This window comes from Scylla paramamosain, chromosome 19, assembly GCF_035594125.1.
Source record: "Scylla paramamosain isolate STU-SP2022 chromosome 19, ASM3559412v1, whole genome shotgun sequence".
Classification (NCBI taxonomy): domain Eukaryota; kingdom Metazoa; phylum Arthropoda; class Malacostraca; order Decapoda; family Portunidae; genus Scylla; species Scylla paramamosain.
In genome coordinates this window covers 6,854,754-6,874,616 of record NC_087169.1, presented here as the reverse complement: position 1 = coordinate 6,874,616, position 19,863 = coordinate 6,854,754, and positions in this window count along the sequence as shown.

Sequence of the window (19,863 nt, the reverse complement as noted above, 5' to 3'; positions counted from 1 at the left end):
GGAGTGGATAGGACAAGAGGTTTGGTTTAGAAGATCATTAATGAATAATAAGAAGAGAGTGGGTGACAGGACATAACCCTGAGGAACACCACTGTTAATAGATTTAGGAGAAGAACAGTGACCGTCTACCACAGCAGCAATAGAACGGTCAGAAAGGAAACTTGAGATGAAGTTACAGAGAGCAGGATAGAAACCGTAGGAGGGTAGTTTGGAAATCAAAGCTTTGTGCCAGACTCTATCAAAGGCTTTTGATATGTCCAAGGCAACAGCAAAAGTTTCACCAAAGTCTCTAAAAGAGGATGACCAAGACTCAGTAAGGAAAGCCAGAAGATCACCAGTAGAGCGGCCTTGACGGAACCCATACTGACGATCAGATAGAAGGTTGTGAAGTGATAGATGTTTAAGAATCTTCCTGTTGAGGATAGATTCAAAAACTTTAGATAAGCGGGAAATTAAAGCAATAGGACGGTAGTTTGAGGGATTAGAGCGGCCACCCTTTTTAGGAACAGGTTGAATGTAGGCAATCTTCCAGCAAGAAGGAAAGGTAGATGTTGACAGACAGAGCTGAAAGAGTTTGACTAGGCAAGGTGCAAGCACGGAGGCACAGTTTCGGAGAACAATAGGAGGGACCCTATCAGGTCCATAAGCTTTCCGAGGGTTTAGGCCAGCGAGGGCATGGAAAACATCATTGCGAAGAATTTTAATACGTGGCATGAAGTAGTCAGAGGGTGGAGGAGAGGGAGGAACAAGCCCAGAATCGTCAAAGGTAGAGTTTTTTGCAAAGGTTTGAGCAAAGAGTTCAGCTTTAGAAATAGATGTGATAGCAGTGGTGCCATCTGGTTCAAGTAGAGGAGGGAGAGAAGAAGAAGCAAAGTTATTGGAGATATTTTTGGCTAGATGCCAGAAATCACGAGGGGAGTTAGATCTTGAAAGGTTTTGACATTTTATGTTAATGAAGGAGGTTTTGGCTAGTTGGAGAACAGACTTGGCATGGTTCCGGGCAGAAATATAAAGTGCATGAGATTCTGGTGATGGAAGGCTTAAGTACCTTTTGTGGGCCACCTCTCTATCATGTATAGCACGAGAACAAGCTGCGTTAAACCAAGGTTTAGAAGGTTTAGGACGAGAAAAAGAGTGAGGAATGTATGCCTCCATGCCAGACACTATCACCTCTGTTATGCGCTCAGCACACAAAGACTGGTCTCTTAAACGGAAGCAGTAGTCATTCCAAGGAAAATCAGCAAAATACCTCCTCAGGTCCCCCCAACTAGCAGAGGCAAAACGCCTCTCCTAGTTGGGCTAACTGCATGCCTCCCCTCCTTCCGCGGCTTTGCTGCACAAGACTTTCTTCTTTTTCCCACCCCTATTCTGTCCACCTCTCTAATGAAAGAGTTAACCAGTATTCTAATTCATTCATCCCGTTTGTCTGGTAAACTCTGGAACCCCCTGCCTGCTTCTGTATTTCCACCTTCCTATGACTTGAATTCCTCTAAGATTTGAGGTTTCAAGACACTTATCCTTTAATTTTTGACTACCACTTTGGACCCTTTTATGGGACTGGCATTTCAGTGGGCATTTTTTTTTTTTTTTCATTGGACTTTTTTTGCCCTTGGCCAGTGTCCCTCCTACATAAAAAAATAAAATAAAATAAAATAAATAAATAATATTTGTATTTTTTTTTTCAATATATACCCATACGTAGGTAAGGATAGGTAGGTCTAGACCCTTCGTTAAACGTAACTGAAGTTAAAAAGAAAAAAAAAAAAAAGGTCATAGATGCTTTAAGCTGCAGAGCAACTTCAAGGACTTCCTCCCATAGCGGCTGGGGATTCTAATTTTTAAACGCGTTGCAGAGTCTCCAACGCGTGTAAAAATTAGAACCCCCCCAGCCGCTATGGAGGAAGGTCATTTAAGTAGCTCCGCAGCATCCTCCGTATGATGTTAGGTCATACCGTGCACGCATGCACACACCAGGACAAGCGTCGGGCCGCCGTGATGGTTGCAGCGAGAGAGACACGTTCCTATAAATGATTGTGTTTTCAGTATGTGGAGCTTTATCTGTATTCCGATCACACTATAGTGTTTACGAGAGTCTTTCATACTTAATGTAATGATATATTTTTCTATTCAATCATTAACAGTTGAATATAACAAGGATGAGTAAAACATGTTATTAACTTCTTTTTTTTTAACATCTTCACAGTTCAACTCGTCGTAATACCGTTTTTCTTTTTGTTTTATCAAGTTTTTACAATGCACATTGATTCTACAGTCATTGCTGAGTATGTTAGTGTCAAGCAAAACAGGTTATTCCGTATATGAATTAAGTGATGTCATATAATTCCCGCATTTTGCGCGCTTGAGCTCGAGCTATAGTGATGAGATATCTGTGCCAGTTGCGAGACAGAAATCTTCGCTCACATGCCGATAAGTCAAAATATTCAAATTACTGCAAAACGGTAGGTCTGACAAAAAAAAAATAAAAATAAATAAATAAATAAATAAATAAATAAATAAAACATAAAATAAGATGGGCAGTCAAAAGTTATGTAGTAGAAAGTGCAATATTTATATGCGATGGTCACCGAAAGGTGTTCCTGTCCAAATCATCTTTGTACCCACCAGGGGCCAGGCGGAAAGGTGGGTTGTAGGGATGTGTGGTAAGACAATTAGAACTCCTGAGCATGAGCGAGGGGAAACAGTCACTGCTGAGTCTAATGGTGTCAACAAAAACTGGCTATTATGTGTATGAAGTGAGTTAGGGCATTTAATTCACGCATTTTGCGTGCTCGAGCTCGAGCTGTAGTGATGACCCGATACTTGCGCGAGTTGTGAGGCGAAAACCTTCGCTCACGTGAGGATAAGTCGAAATATGTCAATTACAGCAAAACAGTGGGAGCAGACGAAGAAATGTCATAAAATAAGAAAAAAATGCCCTGTCAAAAGTTACCACTGAGGAGGTGTTTCTGATACTGAAATCGCAATTTTATACGCGACGGGGACCAAAAGATGCTCACACCTTCCAGGGACCAGGCGGAGCGGTGGTTTGAAGAAATTAACGTGGGGGAATTACGTTTTCCTACTCGGCTGTTAGTCACGCCAACGGCAAGAACATTTATTAAAGGTAGCGTTATATTAATATGCTTGAAGGAAAGTTTCAGTTCAAACACTATTAACAAGTTTATTGATAACTGCAGTTGGATAATTCACCTGTTATAGAAAATAAAGTATCGAGATGTTTCTCAATGTCACTGAGCCACTCTTGTCAGGAATATGTCACTGTGTCTCTGCGTCTCTGGTTACTGAGAGACTTTAGGAATAGGTAACTGTGTGCTCAGCGTCACCAGTTAGTTGATAGATGTCTGAAATATGTCGCTGTGTCTTTTTATGAATTAAACAACGACACCACAGAGCTTAGATATTAGAGTCAGTTTACAGTTATGTGCACATCCTCACGTAGCACTAAGTATAATGAAAAAACGCCAACAGTCTTGATGTGGCCCTCCGCCGCACGCTAGGGCTCGCTTGACGCAGTTATTAGCAGCGTTCATCACTTCTCTCTGAAGCACACCGCTCTCTCTGCTTCCCACTACTCTGCTTCGGGAGGTGCCTCCTGCTAAAATACGGCACTCGTAGACATAACATCGTATTTCCGTCAGCACCACATGATCAGGACGGTGCCTGCTGATGTGCAAGTTGGCGATATTTCATGGGACGAACGATAAGGAAGTGTCCTAGAATAAATGAACAAAGGACAAGCTCCGTTTTGTTTAACAGTCTGCTCTTACCCATCCCTATCTACCTATGTAGATATTACTATTATTATTATTACTATTATTATTATTATTATTATTATTATTATTATTATTATTATTATTATTATTATCATTAATATTAATAATAATAATAATAATATTATTATTATTATTATTATCATTATTATTATTATAAATAATTACACAATTTACACAGTAAAACGAAGGGGAACATAATAGTTAAAAGAAAAAAAAAATAATCGCACTTATCAGATCGAGTGTTATAGATACTGGACTGGAAAAGTATGCTGGAATGCCAGTGTGTGTGTGTGTGTGTGTGTGTGTGTGTGTGTGTGTGTGTGTGTGTGTGTGTGTGTGTGTGTGTGTGTGTATGTAATGTTTTTTGTTTGTTTTCTCTCTTTAATAGCGATGTCTCGGTTCTGGAAACTTCAGTTAAAAAAAGTAAGGAATATATATATATATATATATATATATATATATATATATAGAGAGAGAGAGAGAGAGAGAGAGAGAGAGAGAGAGAGAGAGAGAGAGAGAGAGAGAGAGAGAGAGAGAGAGAGAGAGAGAGAGAGAGAGAGAGAGAGAGAGAGAGAGAGAGAGAGAGAGAGAGAGAGAGAGAGAGAGAGAGAGAGAGAGAGAGAGAGAGAGAGAGAGAGAGAGAGAGAGAGAGAGAGAGAGAGAGAGAGAGAGAGAGAGAGAGAGAGAGAGAGAGAGAGAGAGAGAGAGAGAGATTGATATATTCACTCAAAACAAACCGTTTGTTTTACTGGCTAAATAATACTTAAGACTCTGTCATAGTACAGCATTTCATTGTCTTGATATTTCGTTGACAGGCTCGTAATGCTGTAAAGAACAAAGATTCAAGTAGATATCTAGCTGCTTTAGGTGCGAGAAGATGGATTGTCTGGCTTTGGCTTAGAGGCACCTCTGCCATGGTCATCGCCCACTACACAGGAGTCAGCTTGTCCACCGTGTACCGGTGGGTGCGCCGCTGGTACGAGGATGGCAATGTGGAGGGTAGGCCGTACCGCAGATGGGAACACAAACCAAAAAATGAAAGAGGCGTGTGTTTGGAAAATAAAGAGTCAAATAGTTCTGGAAGTACATATTACAAGGCATTTCCTATTTTGAACAAGAGCTTGGGTGAAAAGCCTTCCATTCCAATAGACATTGTATTCCCTCTGTGTGACGTCTGCAGCTGTTTCAAAATACCTTACTATGTACTGCCTTCAAACGCCGATCTTTTGTTGAAATAAAAAAAAAATAAATAAAAAAAGATGAACCTAAAAGTTGTTTAATGAATATGATTAGGTATAACCCCGATAACTGTTTTTTTTTTGTTTAGCTCATAAGATGCCTTATAAAAGAATAAAACAACAATAACAATAACATCAATAGAAACACACACACACACACACACACACACACACACACACACACGACTTAAAGTGTCTCATGTTTCAGTGGTAAAGTGTTGGCCGCCATGGCCGACGTAGGTTCGAAACCCACTAGGGGCTCTGGGATTTTTTCCGCTGATAAACGGGGAAGTTACTGTCTTCCCTGACCAAGAGGAGGGGTGTGTGGTGTTTGAGGTCACAATCTTAGGCAGTGATCAGTAATAATGAGCTCTGGGCTCGCACTGAGAGGGTTGAGAGGATAACATTAAGGCATCATTGATAAAAAAAAAAAAATCTGATAATATTGGAGATTTCCAACACTCGAAGAAAATAAATAAATATTTGTCCGTCCTTTGTTTTGTCATAGTGGTATCGGTAAAGCTGAACACATTTCAGAAACCTTTAGTGATAATTGGAGCTTCACCTTATTTTACACCAACTTTGAAATGAGTTAAGACCCAGATTAAACTGACCAGTTCGTCATACTTTATATATATATATATATATATATATATATATATATATATATATATATATATATATATATATATATATATATATATATATATATATATATATATATATATATATATATATATATATATATATATATATATATATATATATATATATATATATATATCTGTGCAAATCTCCAATCGTTGCTATTGATTTCGATATCTAAATACTTATATATATATATATATATATATATATATATATATATATATATATATATATATATATATATATATATATATATATATATATATATATATATATATATATATATACAGATACACACACACACACACACATGCATGCACACAGTAAACCCTCGTTATACTGGAGTAATTGGGACGAAGTCCCTGGCGTTAAAGGCGAAAATCCGATAGAAGTTGCGATGAGTGGGTCTTATGGAGAGAGAGAGAGAGAGAGAGAGAGAGAGAGAGAGAGAGAGAGAGAGAGAGAGAGAGAGAGAGAGAGAGAGAGAGAGAGAGAGAAATTTTACTCTTAAGTAAACAAAACAGGGATTATCATTCTAAGCAGCTGGAGACTTGCGTGACAGAGCATGATGTCCTGGACTCTGACTCAATGTTCAGGCTGGCACCAGAGCCAGTTGACGTTAGAGATGACTAGACAATGTATGGCGGATAGCAGACAAACACCAAATTATGACAGAAACACCATAATTACGGCAGACAGCGTAACCCTGGTCAGTGCGGAGTGCGCTCACCACCATCACCACCTCTACCACCGCCACCCACTACACCCTCCCATCCTCACTCACTCCCTCTCCTCCGTCGCCGCTTACCAGGATTTCTTACCAGATGAACTCCACTAGAAAGGAGCTTCAGACATGCCAACACCCCTCAGTGTAATAATGTATTTGTGATGATAACAAACATCTACCTGATGTAAAATATTGTGGAATGTGTGTTGTAAACATTTAATGTAAACGTTGTAAACGTTAAATGCGGAAATCCGCTATAACTTGCTCCGGTATAATGCGGGTTCTCTCTCTCTCTCTCTCTCTCTCTCTCTCTCTCTCTCTCTCTCTCTCTCTCTCTCTCTCTCTCTCTCTCTCTCTCTCTCTCTCTATATATATATATATATATATATATATATATATATATTTTTTTTTTTTTTTAATGAAGGATTAAAGGCCCAAAACAGACCTCCTGATGTAAAGCATTAATAAAATTATCTCGCTTTTATTTATTTCCTATTTATCTGTACCCTTTACGCACTACAGCTTAGTCATATTTCAATCCAATTATATACATCGGCGTCTACTCCGTTACCTATAATTCTGGTTAATAATATTTGAGACTTGGCAACTTCACTAAGTCTTGATGAAATAAGGAAAGATTACATCAAAATGTTCCTTGTTCTTCAAAAGTTATTTGGTGATGCAATGGTACACGCAATAAGTCTTACATTCTATGTCTCTATGTACGAGTATGTGGCATGAATCAGATACATAACATTGATATAATAATAATTATTATTATTATTTATAATTATTATAATACTGCATGGAAAACAAAGTGCCTGTCATGGGACTTCTGTTCATGAGTAATGTTTGTGAAACTTATACACATTACATTGTTGTTTTATTAATCATTAACAACCAGAAAAACGCCTCGAAAAGTGATTGATAAGTGAAGCTGTCAGCTGGAGGCAATTTCAGACACTGCGCACATTGCGCACTTGCCTTTTTTTTCATGTAAAAGGGACACTGGCCAAGGGCAACACAAATCAAAAAAAAAAAAAAAAAAAAAAGCCCACTGAAATGACAGTCCCATAAGAGGGTTAAAGCAGTAGTCAAAAATTGATGGATAAGTGTCTTGGATCCTCCCTCTTGAAGGAATTCAAGGAATTCCATAGGAAGGTGGAAATACAGAAGCAGACAGGGAGTTCCAGAGTTTACCAGAGAAAGGAATGAATGATTGAAAATACTGGTTAACTCTTGCGTTAGAGAGGTGGACAGAATAGGGGTGAGAGAAAGAAGAAAGTCTTGTACTCGTACAGCGAGGCTGCAGGAGGAGGGGAGGCATGCAGTTAGCAAGATCAGAAGAGCAGTTAGCATGAAAATAGCGGTAGAAGACAGCTAGAGATGCAACATTGCCGCGGTGAGAGAGAGGCTGAACACAGTCAGTTAGAGGAGTTGATGAGACGAAAAGCTGTTGATTCCACCCTGTCTAGAAGAGCAGTATGAGTGGAAACCTCCCCCCTAGACATGTGAAGCATACTCCATACATGGACGGATAAGCCCCTTGTACAGAGTTAGCTGCTGGGGGGGTGAGAAAAACTGGCGTAGACGTCTCAGAACACCTAACTTCATAGAAGCTGTTTTAGCTAGAGATGAGATGTGAAGTTTCCAGTTCAGATTATAAGTAAAGGACAGACCGAGGATGTTCAGTGTAGAAGAGGGGGCCAGTTGAGTGTCATTGAAGAGGAGGGGATAGTTGTCTGGAAGCTTTTGTCCAGTTGATAGACTGAGGGATTGAGTTTTTGAGGCATTGAACAATACCAAGTTTGCTCTGCCGCAATCAGAAATTTTAGAAAGATCAGACGTCAAGCGTTCTGTGGCTTTCCTACGTGAAATGTTTACCTCCTGAAGTGTTGGACGTCTATGAAAAGACGTGGAAAAGTGCAGGGTGGTATCATCAGCGTAGGAGTGAATAGGACAGGAACTTTGGTTTAGAAGATCATTAATGAATAATAAGAAGAGAGTGGGCGACAGGACAAAACCTTCAGGAACACCACTGTTAATAGATTTAGTAGAAAGAACAGTGACCCGTCTACCACAGCAGTAATTAAACGGTCAGAAAGGAAACTTGAGATGAAGTTACAGAGAGAAGGATAGAAGCCGTAGGACGGTAGTTTGGAAATCAAAGCTTTGTGCCAGACTCTATCAAAAGTTTTTAATATGTTCAAGGTAACAGCAAAAGTTTCACCAGAATCTCTAAAAGAGGATGACCAAGACTCAGTAAGGAAAGCCAGAAGATCACCAGTAGAGCGGCCTTGACGGTTAGAAGGTTGTGAAGTGATAGATGTTTAAGAATCTTTCTGTTGAGGATAGATTCAAAAACTTTTAGATAGGCCGGAAATTAAAGCAATAGGACGGTAGTTTGGGGGATTAGAACGGTCACCCTTTTTAGGAACAGGCTGAATATAGGCAAACTTCCAGCAAGAAGGAAAGGTAGATGTTGACAGACAGAGCTGAAAGAGTTTGAATAGGCAAGGTGCAAGCACGGAGGCACAGTTTCGGAGAACAATAGGAGGGACCCCATCAAGTCCATAAGCCTTCCGAGAGTTTAGGCCAGCAAGGGCATGGAAAAACATCATTGTAAAGAATTTTAATAGGTAGCATGAAGTAATGAGAGGGTGGATGTGATAGCAGTGGTGCCATCTGGTTGAAATAAAGGAGGGAAAGAAGCAGCAAAGTTATTGGAGATATTTTTGGCTAGATGCCAGAAGTCACGAGGGGAGTTAGATCTTGAAAGGTTTTAACACTTTCTGTTAATGAATGTTTTTGGCTAGTTGGAGAACAGACTTGGCATGGTTCCGGGCAGAAATATAATGTGCATGAGATTCTGGTGATGGCTGGTGATGGTGATGGTGATAGCCTAAGTACCTTTTGTGGGTCACCTCTCTATCATGTATAGCAGGAGAAAAGCTGTTTAGGTCAAGAAAAAGAGTGAGGAATGTACGCCTCCATGCCAGACACTATCACTTCTGTTATGCGCTCAGCACACAAACACGGGTATCTGACACGGAAGCAGTAGTCATTCCAAGGAAAATCAGCTAAATATCTCCTCAGGTCCTCCCAACTAGCAGAGGCAAAATGCCAGAGGCACCTTCGCTTAGGGGATCCTAAAAAGGGATTGGAGCGATAGGAAAACATACAGATGTGAGATTGTGATCGGGGGAGCCCAACGGAGAAGAAAGGGTGACAGCATAAGCAAAAGGATTAGAGGTCAGGAAAAGGTCAAGAATGTTGGGAGTATCTTCAAGACGGTCAGGAATACGAGTAGGATGTTGCACCAATTGTTATAGGTCATGGAGGATAGCAAAGTTGTAGGCTAGGTCACCAGGATGGTCAGTGAAGGGAGAGGAAAGCCAAATCTGGTGGTGAACATTGAAGTCTCCAAGAATGGAGATCACTGCAAAAGGGAAGAGGGTAAGAATGTGCTCTACTTTGGAAGTTATAGTCAGAGGAGTTAGGTGAGAGGTATACAGCACATATAAATTTAGTTTGAGAGTCACTCTGTAGTCGTAGCCAGATGGTGGAAAACTCGGAAGATTCAAGAGCGTGGGCACGAGAGCAGGTTAAGTCTTTGCGCACATAAACGCAACAATCAGCTTTGGATCGAAAATGAGGATAAAGAAAGTAGGAGGGGACAGAAAGGGGCTACTGTCAGTTACCTCAGACACCTGAGTTTCAGTGAGGAAAAGAAGATGAGGTTTAGAAGAAGAGAGGTGGTGTTCTACAGACTGAAAATTAGATCTTAGACCTCGAATGTTGCAGGAGTTAATGAAGTAAAAGTTGAGGCGGATGTCAAGACATTTAGGGTTGTCGACAAAAAAGGCAGTCCGATCTGGGGACATTTAGGGTCCCCTCCCCAGATGGGGACTCCTAGGCTGGTGTAGGGGTCGCCATGATGATTTTGAAATTTTTGAATGAAGGGTGTGTGTGTTTTTAGGTGCTTGTAGTTTTGTGTGAAGGAAGAGAGTTGTCTTTAGAGGGCAGGCTGTGACTGCCCCCTTGTGTTGTGAGACAGAAAGGGAAACGTTCAGTGAGGTCACAGCTGGGTTTCAAATGTTCACAGCACCCTCTGAACAGTGATTTAGACTCACTGGGAGTAATTATCGTGTCGGCAGGTGTCTACTGCCTCCTCCTGCGTTATACTCATATCACTCTACCTCAAAACTTTGCAAGAGCTTAATGGTTGTGTTACATTCCGTTGGATAGGAAATTTAATTTTGTGTTCAGTGGTATGTATTCGCTCTCGTAGAGACAAAAGAAAATTGGTGAAAATTATCGAAAACTGACGGTATAAAATTTTTTACACTGTATTGTGCGTAGTGTTGAAAATTTGACATGCTTTTTCGTTATAACTTGTATTACTCTTATTAATATTAACAACAATCAGTTAATTAGTTAAAAGTTGCAAATTTGACTTTGCGCATGCGCAGTGGTATTTCAAAGTTGACAAAGAATTTTATCAAAATTATAACAACATGAAACTTCTTAAGTTTCATTAAAAAATCATTGAATAGTTACTGAGAAATTCAATTTTCGATACTTTCTACTATTTGTAAATTAGCCATTGACTTTTCCGAATAGAACAAGTAAGAAGCTATATCATGCAAAATTGATACAGTTGTGCTATTGTATCAGTCTCAGCACTATCACATTGTGCTAATTTAGTTACGATTGGCCTAATGGTTCCAGAGATAAAAACATTTGAAAAGCGTTATGATCTGACCAGGCCGAGCCTGGTAGCTCAAATCTAATAATAACCTCCATAATAAACTAAAAATAACTTGTAAAACGCCTGAAACGCGTTTTACAAGTTATGTACCACGCACATGAAAAGCTTGCTTATTATTCAAATCACTGTAGCTGAAAAGTTTGGAAGAGCGCAATGGTAGTGCTATATACTTCTGGATAGGGAATCTCATTCTGCATTTAGCAGTATGTGTCCGCTGTTCTTAAAAAAAAAAAAAAAAGGAAAAATAGACAGGAAACTGACATTGACCCATTGCCTTCAGCCTATAGAAGAGATGAAACTTTATCATATAAAACTGATAGAGTTGTGGTATCATATGGTGTTAATTTCGTTACAATCAGCCCCGTAGCTCCTGAGATATTCGCGTTTGAATAACGTTAAGATCGGGCCGGGCCGCTCAAAATAAAATAGCATCCTCCATAGTAAATTTCGCCTTGCTCGTAATAATAATAATAATAATAATAATAATAATAATAATAATAATAATAAAAATAATAATAACAATAATAATAATAATAATAATGATAAATAATGATACTAAAAAATGACAACAACAACAACAACAACAACATCAGCAACGGCAACAACAACAATATCAATAATGATGATAATAATAATAATAATAATAATAATAATAATAATAATAATAATAATAATAATAATAATGATAATAATATCACACATACCAAGGCTGTCTTCCCCAAAAATGGTGATGGCCAGAATACTACTCCTACTACTACTACTACTACTACTACTACTACTACTACTACTACTACTAATAATAATAATAATAATTATTATTATTATTATCATTATTATTATTATTATTATTATTGTTATTATTATTATTATCATCATTATTATAAAAATAATAATAATAAAAAAAACAACAATAATTTCACCACAATCACCACCATCAGCACCATGACTCCCACAATAGCAACAATTCTAGTGGTAGTAGTAGTGGTAGTAGTAGTAGTAGTAGTAGTAGTAGTAGTAGTAGTAGTAGTAGTAGTAGTAGTAATAGTAGTAGCAATTGACTGACTGATTGATTTAATTTATGGTGCCGCAACATCGTGGTCATATGGCGCCGCTAGAAACATTTAAAAGCGACAAAGATTGTTGTTGTTTTTTTTAATATTGGTATTAAAACAAAATTATAGGTATGGTAAAAATGTTAAAAGACCAATATAAAAAAAAATCATGAAAAAGGAAATGGAAAGAGCCATAAAAAATTAAGACGGTATAGTGATGTCACTGAACCCAGTGACCTAGCTATCAGGCGTTGTCCGTTACATGCCTAACACACTGACCCCACTGACCCAGATATCTGGCGTTGTTCGTTACGTACCCAAGACACTGACCCAAAGACCCAGCGTTGTTTGTTACGTGTCTTCTTCACTTGCCTCCATGTTCCCTCTATGCAAAATAAGGTTTTACTTAATACTATATTAATTACATATAAAAAAAAAACTAAAAAGGTAATCTATAATTTGTTTTAAAAGACCAGCCTTCTCCACAAACATAAGAACCCCATGTCCCGCGGAGAGAGCCCTCTCTCCAAGTATCAGCGACACTGGAATCATCATCGCGACAGTATCATCGCGACAGCAGACATGATATCACTCCCACAGCTCCACCAGACTGGGACACTAAAGTAGAAAGTGTCGTAATGAATGGTTGGGATTCTCGGAACACGAGGTAACCATGAGTGTGTGACAAATACGGAAAGTGCAATTTCTGAGCGGCGCCCCTGCATATGGACATACGTCCATGAGCGGAAAGTTATTTTTTGGGCAAGAATAATGACGGATAACTCTGTTGTAAAAACAGAGGCTACTCCGGGAAGGATGCCGCCTTGACAGAAGGAAGGAAATATAACACTCCCAATCCTGCATCAGACTTTAAATCATCTGTGTAGACAGAGATGGAGCCTTAGTGTGTCGAATAGTGTTCCAAAAATAAAGCACGAGACTCGCGCTGTAGTAATAAGTTTTTATCATTAACAACAGGAGGGCAGATCGATACCCACAAAAATGACCAGTACTCGACTCTTGGAAAGCGATAGGGGCAAAGAGAAATAATAGAGGGTATATCAAACTTGGTCATGGCAGACCTGACCTGATATCCAAAAGGCTTAGGAAAACTAGGGCGAACATCATAAAAGGGAGAACGTTCATCGTGAGAAACTGTTGTACAAGTAACAGACTCAGGAAGGCGGTGGATTCAATATGAACACTTCATTACAGTGACTGACCGCTTAGTTCCAATGGCAGGATACCAGCATCCACCAGTAAGCAAGGGATTGGGGATAAGCGGAAGGCACCAGTTGCAAGGTGAATACCAGCGTGGTGCACCAAATCCAACACACGGAGCCGAGCCTCAATTTCACAACCTCATTTTCACAGCCTCAATTTCACAACCGTACTCTAATTTAGAAAGAATAAGCATTCGGTGCAAGGCTAGGAGGGTCTGTCTGTCAGCGCCCCAACAAGTATGAGACAAAACAGAAGCGAGAGCGCCTTGATGCATGTGGCCTTAATATAATAGAGATGGGGTAACCAAGTCATGCGGCTGTCAAGTATAAGATCCAGGAGACGAGTTTCTTCCACACAAGAGACTCTTCCATCATATAGATACAAGTCTGGGTCAGGATGAACACCACGAAGGTGACAGAAATGCATGATCACTATCTCTGAAGCCGAGAAACTAAATTCCCGAGTTGCGGCCCAATGAAAAATCCTAATGAGTGGCACCTGCAGATTTCTCTCAATGGCATCCGAGCTGCAGAAAAGGAGATAGACATATAAACTACTGAGGAATCCTTCCAAAAGTACACCAGTGACACTGTTTATAGCTACAGCGAAAAGTGTGACACTAAGTATACTTCCTTGCTGCATGCCTCTTCAAAGTGAGCGAACTCCCGACAGATCGCCACCAACCCGTACCTGTAAAAAACGACGAAATAAAAAAGAAAGAATAAAAAATAAAAAAAAACTATTGTATGAAAATAGGGAGTCGTCCACGAACACCAAACTAAAACAAAGTAAAATGCCAGTAAAAACTAAGTAAAATGCTGTGTCGTAAGCTTCCTTTAAATAAAAAAAAAAAAAGAATGGGACATGGAGTTACTTATTAGCAAATGCCTCACAAATGGAAGATTCGAGAGACAATAAGGTATCAGTCATAGATCGCAATTTCCGAAAACCATACTGAACAGGAGGCATCTTTTCCAGCAACTTACAAATGCATGACTTTAAAGAAATGGAGCGGTAATTAGTCGTTAGCTGATGATATTTTCCAGGCTTTAGAATGGGAATAACTACAGCGACACCCGAAAAATTGTTATAGAAGTTGAATAAAAAGATAAAAGCTTCATCGGCCATGTGGCGCAAAAAAAGGAACATGGGATGTCATCGGGATCTGGGGATGAATCATGGCAATGGGACAAAACCATGCGTAATTCAGACCGAGAAAATGGGACTCTATAAGACTCTCTAACAGGGAAAGCACAATTGACGCCAACATATTTCAAATGTCGACGATGAAGTGCCATAGGTGCTGTTGGAATTTTTCTAGCGACACTTGTTAAGTGCTCAGCAAACAGGTCAGGAACTGTCTTTGGGTTTGCCACCGTGCTCCCATCATGGGATAAGACAGATCAGGCAGGAGCAGAGTACTTCCTAGATGTTTTTCAGACTCTGTTGAAGACTTTGGTGAGTGGTGTGCAAACTGTGATGGAAGAGACATAACTCTTCCAAGACTCCTGTCGAGCCCTCTTTAAGGTGCAGCGGGCACCGGCACGCGCTCGTCGAAAACCCTCCAAACAGTGGACGTCCCCACGATGCCGTCGAAGGCAAGAAAAGGCGGTACGCTTTTCTTGAACAGCGGCTATACAATCTGTATTCCGCCAAGGAAATGGACGTTTAGGAAACTGGACAGAGGTCTTAGGAATGAACTGAATGGCATCGGAGTGCAATACATCAGTGAAGTATGTTGCAGACTCATTACAGTTTCCTATCTCATTCAATGATCAGGCAGGGGTGGTGAGATCTTTGAATAGGTGCCAATTCACCTTAAGTAGACGCCATTGGGGAGGGTGTGACTGTGGTGCAGAATCTACTGATTCTGCACCACAGTAGATAAAACTGGGAAGTGATCGCTTTCATATAGGTCTGGTAAAACTTTCTAGTCAAAATCAAGAAAAGAATTAGGGGTACAGAAAGATATATTGTTGTAAAAGTACCTGTTTGAGTATAGAAATGGGTCACGTGTTCAGAGTTTATAATCTCCAATCCTGAATCCTCGAGAAAAGAAGCAATTAAAAGACCACGAGGTTGACAGCGTCATCATCCCACAAAAGGGTGGCGACCAATGAAGTCAACCAACCAAAATGAGGAGAGGAAAGAGCATTTAAAATGTTATCACGATCATTCCTTTCAATAGTGACACTGGAAGGCAGATACAGATTGCACAATGTATAAAAAAAAATTTATAAAAATCGAATGAATTTTAAGAAGGATAAAAGCAATATCATTGCGAATAAAGATGGCAGTACCACCGTGGTGGCCCTGACCTGGAATGGAGTGGAGAAGAGAGCACGATACCGAGAACGACCAAAGTGAGTTGATTCTCCGAGCATTGACTCTTGCAAACAAATGCAGACAGGAGAAAACCAGGAGTTCCTCCCAGCAAGCACACAAACTGCGACAATTAAACTGTAGGGCCTTGAATTTTACTATTTTTTTCAGAGAAGCCACAGAGAGAAGCTTCTCTTTGCCAACATGACTTGTTACTTTACTTGGCCGCAAGGCTTATCTGATCGTAAGTTACCAGTAGGGGCAGAAACCTGAAACTGTGTAACTAGCGTGGGGATAGCTACCCGCACATAAGTCTCTGAAGTCTTCTTGACCGAAGGAGGAGGAATCCTCGACAAAGGAGTATCGGTATCGCTCTTGGAGGGCTTGTTTGGATGACGGGCAGCGGGAAACCTTCTATATCCATATCATAATTGGATCAATTATTTTGGTTGACAACGTCTGGCTCAGGGACATCTGACAGATTTTCCTAGGACGAATGGCCGTTGAGTTTAAGGACTAAGCAGACCCCCGGGAACGTTTTTGGTACGACTGAGGGAGAAGCGTGGGATAATTGTTAGTAAGTTGCTGTGGTGGCTTAAAAGTCTTGGAAAGCGTTAGTTCATGGCGATTCCTACACCAGCCTCGGAGTCCCTATCTGGGAAGGGGACCACAAATGTCCCCCAGAGCGGACTGCCCTTCTGACGACGACCCTAAGTGTCTTGTCACCACCCTTAAGTTTTTTTTTTTTTTTTTTCATTAATTTCTGTAACATTAGCGTTCTAAGATCTAATTTTCTATCTGTATAACACCACCTCTCCTCATCTTCCTCTCCTCAACTTCTTTTCCTCACTGAAACTCAGGTATCTGAAGAAACTGACAGTAGCCCCTTTTCTGTTCCCTCCCACTTTCTATATATATATATATATATATATATATATATATATATATATATATATATATATATATATATATATATATATATATATATATATATATATATATATTTGTGAAGCCAAGCAGTAAGTTTTCTTTGAGGCAGATGATGTTAAAAGCTATGGCACATTTCCATTATTTATTTTCTTATGGGTATTTTCTATTTACCATATAGTCTTCCGGAGGTGTTCAGGAAGTTTGCTGAGTACTTGTCCATATGTCAACATTTCGGATCTTCCTAGATCCATCTTCAGGTTGGGTCTCGTCGGCGTCCGGTGAGCGGGCTCGTTATACACCGTCTTGACGGATCACAGGGACAGGAGAGGGCGGAACTGAGCGCGGTGATTGACTCCCCTGTGTCAACTCGTGACTCACTGATCTCTTTTGAGTCATGATGTGGGAAGTACTTGAAAGTTACCAGCCTGCCTGTTGATTGTAGGTATCTTTGTTGTTATGTAAGTTGCTTCTAGGAAGAGGAGACGTCGATAGTCACTTTCCCAGTCAAATACTATATATAAGTACCTTTTATATATATATATATATATATATATATATATATATATATATATATATATATATATATATATATATATATATATATATATATATATATATATAGGGCTACCTGTCTGTCATGTATAGCACGAGAACGGGCTGTGTTTAACCAAGGTTTGGAAGATTTAGGTCTAGAAAAAAGAGTGAGGAATGTATGCCTCCATGCCAGACAAAAACGGGTCTCTGACACGGAAGTAGTAGTCATTCTAAGGAAAATCAGCAAAATACCTTCTCAGGTCCTTCCATCTAGCATATATATATATATATATATATATATATATATATATATATATATATATATATATATATATATATATATATATATATATATATATATATATATATATATATATATATATATATATATATACATGTGTGTGTGTGTGTGTGTGTGTGTGTGTGTGTGTGTGTGTGTGTGTGTGTGTGTGTGTGTGTGTGTGTGTTAGATGGAAGGACCTGAGGGGGTATTTTGCTGATTTTCCTCAGAATGACTACTACTTTCGTGTCAAAAACCCGTCTTTGTCTGGCATGGAGACGTCTTTTTCTCGACCTAAACCTTCCAAACCTTGATTTAACACAGCCTTTTCTCGTGCTATACATGATAGAGAGGTAGCCCACAAAAGGTACTTAAGCCTTCAATCACCAGAATCTTATGGACTTTATTTTTCTGCCCAGAACCATGTCAAGTCTGTTCTCCAACTAGCAAAAAACTCCTTTATTAATAGAAAGTGTCAAAATCTTTCAAAATCTAAATCCCCTCGTGACTTTTGGCATCTAGCCAAAAAAATAACTTTGCTTATTCTTCCCCTCCTTTATTTCAACCAGATGGCACCACTGCTATCACATCTATCTCTAAATCTGAAGTCTTCGTTCAAACCTTTGGTAAAAACTCTACTTTGGACAATCCAGGGCTTGTTCCTCCCTGTCCTCAACCCTCTGACTACTTCATGCTACCCATTAAAATCATTCGTAGTGATGTTTTTCATGCTCTCGCTGGCCTAAACTCTCGGAAGGCTTTTGGACCTCATGGGGTCCGTCGCATTGTTTTCCGAAACTGTGCTTGCGTGCTTGCACCTTGCCTAGTCAAACTTTTTCAACTTTGTCTGTCAACATCTATCTTTCCTTCTTGCTGGAAGTTTGCCTACATTCAGCCTGTTTCTAAAAAGGGTGATCGTTCTAATCTCTCAAACTACCGTCCTATTACTTTAATTTTCTGCCTATCTAAAGTTTTTGAATCTATCCTCAACACGAAGATTCTTAAACATCTATCACTTCACGACATTGTATCTGCTCGCCAGTATGGGTTCCGTCAAGGCCGCTATACTGGTGATCTTCTGGCTTTCCTTACTTCTTGGTCTTGGTCATGGGTCTTGGTCATCCTCTTTTACAGTTTTTGGTGAAACTTTTGTTGTTGCTTTGGATATATCAAAAAAGCTTGTTCTTGTTCTGGCATAAAGCTTTGATTTCCAAACCAACCTTCTACAACTTCTATTCTTTTATCTGTAACTTCATCTCGTTTCCTTTCTGACCGATCTATTGCTCCTATGGTAGACTGTCACTGGTCTTGTCCTAAATCTATTAACAGTGGTGTTCCTCAGGTTTCTTCAGGTTTTCTGGGACTGGCATCTCAGTTTTTTTTTTTTTGGTTGCCCTTGTTCATTGTCCCTCATATATATATATATATATATATATATATATATATATATATATATATATATATATATATATATATATATATATATATATATATATATATATAAGGGAAGCTGCAAGAAGCGACCAAGCTTACACGTGGAGTCCCCATCTGGGGAGGGGACCATAAATGTCCCCAGGTCCGACTGCCTTTCTGTCGACGACCCTAAGTGTCTTGACACCCCCCTCAACTTTTTCTTCATTAACTTCTGCAACATTCGCGGTCTAAGATCTAATTTTCAATCTGTAGAATACCACCTCTCCTCTTGTAAACCACATCTTCTTTTTTTCACTGAAACTCAGGTGTCTGAGGCAACTGTCAGTAGCCCCTTTTCTGTTCCCTCCTACTTTCTCTATCCTCATTTTCGATGCAAAGCTGGATGCTGCGTTTATGTGCGCAACGACTTAACCTGCTCTCGTGCCCACGCTCTTGAATCTTCCGAGTTTTCCACCATCTGGCTACGACTACAGAGTCACTCTCATACTAAATTTATCTGTGTTGTATACCTCTCACCTAACTCCTCTGATTATAAGAAATTCTTTGACTACTTAACTTCCAAAGTGGAGCACATTCTGACCCTCTTCCCTTTTGCAGAGATCTCCATTCTTGGAGACTTCAATGTTCACCACCAGCTTTGGCTTTCCTCTCCCTTCACTGACCATCCTGGTGAACTAGCCTACAACTTTGCTATCCTCCATGACCTAGAGCAATTCATGCAACACTCTACTCGTGTTCCTGACCGTCTTGGAGATACTCCCAACATTCTTGACCTTTTCCTGACCTCTAATCCTTCTGCTTATGCTGTCACCCTTTCTTCTCCGTTGGGCTCCTCCGATCACAATCTCATATCTTTATTTTGTCCTATCGCTCCAATCCTTCCTCAGGATCCCCCTAAGTGAAGGTGCC